We start from the raw sequence: 7,500 nt of genomic DNA on the forward strand, positions 1-7,500 counted from the left end.
GTAGGGGCCTACAGCTGCAGGACTAATAGTGTATGTAATTATGTAATTTTACTTTCTGTGTCCATTCACACAGTGCAGGGGCCTGCATCTGCAGGTTTTGTACTGTAAGTAAATATGTAATGATTTTTCATGTGTCCATTCACAACGTGCAGGGACCTACAGGTGCAGGACTTGTAGTGTGTGAAATACGTTATACTTCGTGTCCATTTACAACATGCAGGGACCTACAGCTGTAGGACTTGTAGTGTATGTAAATACGTAATTATACTTTGTGTGTCTGTTCACAACATGCAGGGACCTGCAGCTCCAGGACTTGTAGTGTATGTAAATATGTAATTATACTTCCTGTGTCCTTTCACAATGTGTCGGGACCTCATGCTGCAGGACTTGTAGTGTATGTAAATATGTAATTATACTTCCTGTGTCCATTCACACAGTGCAGGGACCTACAGCTGCACGACTTGTAGTGTATGTAAATATGTAATTATACTTTGTGTGTCCATTCACACAGTGCAGGGACCTACAGCTGCACGACTTGTAGTGTATGTAAATATGTAATTATACTTCATGTGCCCGTTCACTACATGCAGGGACCTGCAGCTGCAGGACTTGTAGTGTATGTGAATATGTAATTATACTTCATGTGTCCATTCACAACATTCAGGAACCTACAGCTGCACGACTTGTAGTGTATGTAAATATGTAATTATACTTTGTGTGTCCGTTCACAATGTGCAGGGGCCTATAGCTGCAGGACTTTTAGTGTATGTATGTCATTATAGCTGATAGGAATGAAAAGTCTTTTTCGGGTGTTTATTGCTAGGAAGTTGCATGCACTGCTTCTGATGAAAGGTGTCCAACAAAGTGTACATCCACCTTCCATAGTTGTAGTAATGACCCAAAGTAGTCCATAAACTGCAGCTGTGAGCTTGCATTCCATTTATTAGTATGGTTCAACTCTTGCAGCTTTTTTGGAATTTCCACAACATGGAAATATCCTTAATATCAAAGTAGGATTTTGCCCTAGGTATAAAAATCCAACCAACTGTGTACCTCTTCTGACAGCTACTCCTTTTGTCTTGCCTGATGAACAACTGGTTACCAAATATTATAAGACAAATAAATAAGATGCAGGTTAAAAAATGGGATGCATCTTCTGCAATCAGTGGGCAAAGACAAGACTAGGGACTTAGGAAGTGTTATTGATAGTAGATTTAAATATGATGACCGTTTATTACTGATTATAAGAAAGTTCTACTCTGTAATAAGGGACATTTTATGCAGTATCGCAATTAGGGGTGAAGGAGTACTTATTCCTGTTTGTAAGGTGGGGGTGAGACCTAACATACAATACTGTGAATGCTGTCCTGCTGTAGCCTGTGTTAATAGTGGTTCCAAGCTGTGTAGGCTTGAATGGCTGCAGAGGTTCTACACTAGACAGTTCACAGAGTAAATCATCTAATTAGCTACAGTTAAGGTTGGATATGCTGTCCTCATTTTTCTGTTAATTATATATTGATTAAGGGTGATCTTACCTTAATTTAAAGATGTAAAAATAGCAATATCTTGGCAACAACCTTCGAGATGGAGTTTAAGAGTCACGTACTAGGAATGATAAAAAATTGTTTACCCGTGAACATTCCAGTCTGAAAAACTGTAATGGGAGAAGTACTTTCCATAGCAGGAAAGGTAAATTATAAAATAAAGTGCCTTTAAGTATTAGGAATGTTACTACTCTTGAGATATTTAAGGGTGGTGTCAATAAATTGTTTAGGAATAGGATATGTGATTATTGACTGGTAGGTGGCAAACTCATGTAAGGTTCCAAATGAGGCTCAGAGTTTGAGATACTTATACACTGTGCATTAAAATTTGAGTAGTTAAAACAGATTAGGACAGTTTTTTTTGCTCAGGGAGGCTGCCCATATTGTAAGGTCACACCTGTCACATTCTGATAGCTAGGGACTCTGAGGACTGTGGCTGGGTAAGAGAAATATTAGTGCCAGAACTGCAAGTAACAAGATTTGCCAGCAGATCTTTTAAACACTTGTATCCTCTTTCTGTTCCAGATGTTGCAGAGAACCATTTTAGTTATTTGTCAACCATGTCAGTGAACTAGGCCAAGAGCTTCTTTTCAGGAGTAACCTGCTCATATCTGATTAAGAGACTTTCTCAGTCATGCCATCTTAGACTTTCATGCAGCAGTGAAGTTACAGTAGTTTTCTTAAAATCAGCCCTGGATACCAAGCCAGTAACTACTGCTCGCATCATCTTCTTCTTGAAACACGTGAGTTCAACAGTTTGGTGATACAGGACCCTCCTTATGTACAATCAGCACTGTGAGAGGGCTTCATTCATTCACATAATTTCTTACATGTGCCATTGTTGCATCCTAAAGATTCTCACAGCTATCATGTTTCAGCTGTTGAGCTAATGGTAAAGATTAAAGTATTCATAAAACAAACAAATAAATAGCCAATATCTAGGCTGGTAGTATGGATACTGAACTGGAAATTGCAGTCTTTGAATATATATGGATAATATTACAGAACTGGGCAATTTTGACTAGGTAGTAGAACATTTGACACAGGAAGATTAATGCCAATTATTTTTTAATTTAATTGTAGCTGTGGTAAGATTATCTCTAGGGAAGACTGTTTGATACCATCTCCGGAAGTGAAGATATTCATTATAACTTAAGGTGGTGTTGGACTACTTTCTGTTCTCTGCACTTTTCCCCAATAACAAGGGTGCCAGCTTTATAGTCAGGTGTTGGCAAAATCCTGTGGACAAAACATCTTCTATTCCTGACTAGGATAGCCCTGTTTAATATATCATTGGCATGCATTACATATAATAAATGTAGGACAATGCACAGAAATGCTAGAAATGTGACACTGATCATGGCAAGTATCTTCACATGGGACTTATCATATATTTCAGACAACAATAAATAAGAAGCATTAGTTTTAGAGTCATGGAGACTGCCATGGAGAAAAAAAATGATGAATGTATTTGTTTTAGATGTTTTCTTCCATCCAAAATGTTCCTTAATGCAAAACATCTGAGGGGATTACTTGATTTTTTCAGGCTGTTGTCTGAGACAATGTTTAAAGAGATGATGAAGTAACTGAATAATTTTAACTTAATTCTGTTTTTTTTTTTCACCTTGTAAATGGAAGACTTTAACTCCAAGAATGTTCTCCCTGTGAACTCCGAGTCTAATCTTCAACAAAGACATACTAATGAGACAGCAGTTAGAAAGGTAAAATTATATTTTCCTTCTGGCAAGAAATGACAGATCAAATTATCTCCCTGTTCTGGTGGATCTTACTGCAGTTTTAACATCATACTATGCAAACTTGCTGGATTATTTACATTCTGATTGTATATTTGAAGGGGGAACTATATCCTGAGTTACCTTTTAACTTATTTGGAATATAGAATGCAGATTGGTACATTGTTTCAGTTGTCAAGATTATAAACTTATGACCTCCTGACCTTCAAAAAGCATGATTTGATAATATTCATATAAGGGTACACTTCAGTGTAGAATATTCACTTTGTCAGCACAGTTTACCTCTGTCTTACTTTTTCAAAAACATTTTTGTTGACTATAGCAGTTGATGAAAGGAGGAAGACAGAGTGTTTGTTTTCAGTATGACACCATCTTTTAAAAGTCCTAATGCCGTCTTCAAAAATCAGGGACGCCGGAAATGAGTGAGCTCCTTGTTCAATTCCGACAGGCTGGTAGCGCTGACAGAGCTGACGTCATTGTGCACGCGATGACGTCAGCTCAAACAGCGTGAAAATTAAAAAACAAAAGAAAAGACATCGTACATGAAGGGTATTAGTTTGCGGTGCCCCTGTGAGGAAGCCGCGGCTCCCCAGGGCGCTGTGGCGCACATTATGGGAACCCCTGATATAGACCAGGAGAGACTTTTTATTCATCCTACTATGAAGAAGGTTTATACTTTTTCTTTTTATGCTGATTGTATGAGTAAGAAATTAGTTTACTTCCTATGTGTCAACCCTGCCCGGTGTTGTATGAGGGCAAGACCAACCATTGCCTTTGTGAATGTATACGTGAACTTCTTTGTGAAATCCATAATTAGATAGAAATAATGCATGAGCCAAGCATATTTCCTGTCAGGACTCTGGTCATACTTTAATTTTTAGTGCTTCAGTTGATCTCAGATATAATGAGAATGGGAGATCTTATTTACAAAACAGAGGAAGGTGAACTGAGATGGATTATTTTGCTTCAAGCTGATAAGGGTTATTATTGTCTGAATGAATGAGACTGTACCTTTAAAACCACATCTGAAGTCACGTGACCTGTTTAAATAGCTTTGGCAGTTACTTTGTTTCAAAATGTTTATTAAATCAGTGTGTTTGTGCTATTTTTTATGGTATGATGAAGTGTTCTTTGAGACGTGAAAACTCTTACCAACTTGTATAATTAAAGTTTACATGGTTTTTAAGCCTTTCTCTTGGATTTCTCTACATGTTTTTAACTTTTGAATTTCTTTATTATCTTTAAATGTTAATGGTCTCACAGATGTATACAAAAGAGAGTAATGGACTATATCAAAAGAGAGTGCAAATAGCTATGCTACAGGAGACACATTTGGAAATAACTGAACATGTGAATTTGGTATAGAAAGGTTTTCAGGATGGTTATTCAGTGGAATACCTGGGACAAAGGAATGCAGGAGTACTTTTATTAACTGTAATAGAAGCTCCAACAGTTATAGAAGAAGATTAAAAAGATAATAATGGTAGATGTGTAGTACTAAGGGGCTACTGGCAAGGGAGGAGGATACACTGGCATGTATTTATATTCCACCTAAAACTGCTATAATGGAGCTTAAGAAAATTCTGGGAGAAATAATCAGCTTTCAGCAAGGAATATTACTTATAGGTGGGGACTGGAATTTGATTTGCAGCAGTGAGGATGTGTCTGGGGGCCCAGAAGGGAAAATATAACAAAGATGAGATTTTGAAGAAATTTATGAAAATATTTGACATGAAAGATGTGAATTCAGTAGTAGGAGTTCGGAGTGAATCTGTATATTATTCCCCAAGATACAAAAACTGGGCTAGGTTAGGCAAAACTTAATTTCACAGGAACATCAGCATTTTTAATTGATAGTTTTGATACGCATCCAATAACTATTTTAGGTCATGCACCAATAATAACTAAAATAAAAAAAGCAGGGTAATGAAATAAAAATGAGATACTAGCACTTTCCCAGCTATCTGTTGAAAAGAGAATAATTTAATGAATGGGCAGTGGAAATTATTTGGGAGCTGTTAGAGAAGATAGAAATTTCTTCTGAGAATCTAGCTAGGGAGTGGAATAAAATGAAAGTGGATCTTAAAAATAGATGTCTGAATAAAAGAAAGAGAGATTTCCCATAAAACAAGCCCCCTTGGTTGTCTTCAAGTATAAACAGATTATATAACAAGAGGAAGAAACCGTTGTCCAAAAGCAAGAGGGGATATCACTCTGCAGAGGAACAGTTCACTCCTAAACCTAAACAAGAAAATCAGAAATCTTATTAAGTCTTCTAAAGTAAATTATGAAACTAAAATCACGTCCCTAACAGAGAATAATCTTAAGGCATTCATTGTCTACATCTGAAGTCTAAAAGGGAATGCTCAGCTATGTGCCAGACTGGTTGCAGATGGGATCATTCATACTACACTGGAAGATATTGACAAACCTACTGGCTGACACATTCAGTGCAAACTTCATTCCCTATTCCCACCTACCATATCCCAAAGCATACCTGATGCCAGCCCTCTGCCTAGTATCTTTAGAGGACAGGTCATCTCTGTGCTCGGCAAGGCCAAAAACACAGCCTCTATGGCACCAGATAATATCCCAGGTTGTTTATTAAACAATCTAAAACAAGACCTAGTGGACCCACTTGGTGTTCTCTTTTATCATAGCTTGAGAATTAACTATGTTCCTGCAGAATGGAAAACAGCAAAAGTAATCCCCCTTGCACAAAGGGGGACCATGAACTGTCCCTGGAAACTACAGACCCATAAGTCTAAGTCTAACCAGCCTCATCTGCAAGGCCATGGAAAGGGCTATAATGGACCTTATCAACAAGAACATAAGCAACCTCCAAATGCTGGACCCAGTTCAGTTTGGCTTCATTAAAGTAGATTATGCTTATTAAACCTGGTAGACTTCTTTGAGAATGTCACTAAAGCCATGGATGAAGATAAGACAGTGCACACAGCCTATCTTGACCTTGCCAAGACATTTGACACAATCTCCCACTCTAGCACAGGGATTAACCCTTATGTTACTAGATGGGTAGGCCATTGGCTCACCGACAGAACACACACTGTCATAACTGGTGACTCCATCTCCACCAGTAGACCCATCACCAGTGTAATACCACAGGGGTCTGTGCTGTGCCCCTTACTCTTTGGCATCTTTTTATCAGATGTCCAGGCCAAAGTAGATGGCCTTTGGTTACTAAGTTCACAGATGACTGCAAACTGGGAGCAGTCATTGAGTCCTCTAACAATGTCAATGTATTACAAGAAGAGGTAACACAAACAAATGATTGGTATGAAACTAATGCAAAAAAAATGCATTATTATTCCCTTTGACAAAACAGAATTCCCTACAGTTACAATATTGACAGCACCCCCTGATCTTCAAGCCAGCGGTGCATGATTTGGGAACACAGGTTGATAAAATCTGAAATTTGACCACCAAATTTCAACAGCGGTAAGGAAATCTTCTGTGTAGTGCAGCTCATAAGCAAAGGCATAGCATCCAGGTCAAGGGATGTTATAACTCCACTGCATAGCATCCAGGTCAAGGGATGTTATAACTCCACTGCATAGCATCCAGGTCAAGGGATGTTATAACTCCACTGCATAGCATCCAGGTCAAGGGATGTTATAACTCCACTGCATAGCATCCAGGTCAAGGGATGTTATAACTCCACTGTACTTGACCCTCATCAGACCACTAATAGTGTATAATGCACCTTTTTGCATGTACATCACTAAATACCTGCAGCAGCTGGAGAGGCTTCTCACTAAGAAAATACAGGGACTCCAAACCATGACCTACATGGACAGGCTGAAAGCCCTGTCACTTTAGTCTGTATCTTATAGGCTGATGTGAAGATACTTGTGCCTCGCCTCTAGGGCAATCTCCAACCCTGCTCTAATGGAAATGCTGCACACTGGCAAGTCAAATGGCACAAGAGTCATTCACTCTAAGGATCTCAACCTAGCTTGTGACATTAACAGAATATGTGGAGAGACAGATATGTCTCCCAGAGACTGCTGCTTCTCTGGAATAGACTTCCTATTCACGTAAAACAGAGCTCCTCACTGACCCTGTTTAAGCACAACCCAGATAAGTGAATGGGAGACTGCAAATTCACCCCTGGAGTGGCACCCATATCCCTCATGGACAGGGGTAGTTGGTGTTGATCACAGACCCACTCTGTTCATAAA

This window comes from Protopterus annectens, chromosome 2.part0 (assembly GCF_019279795.1).
Source record: "Protopterus annectens isolate FY-2018-M chromosome 2.part0, PAN1.0, whole genome shotgun sequence".
NCBI classification, from domain to species: domain Eukaryota; kingdom Metazoa; phylum Chordata; order Ceratodontiformes; family Protopteridae; genus Protopterus; species Protopterus annectens.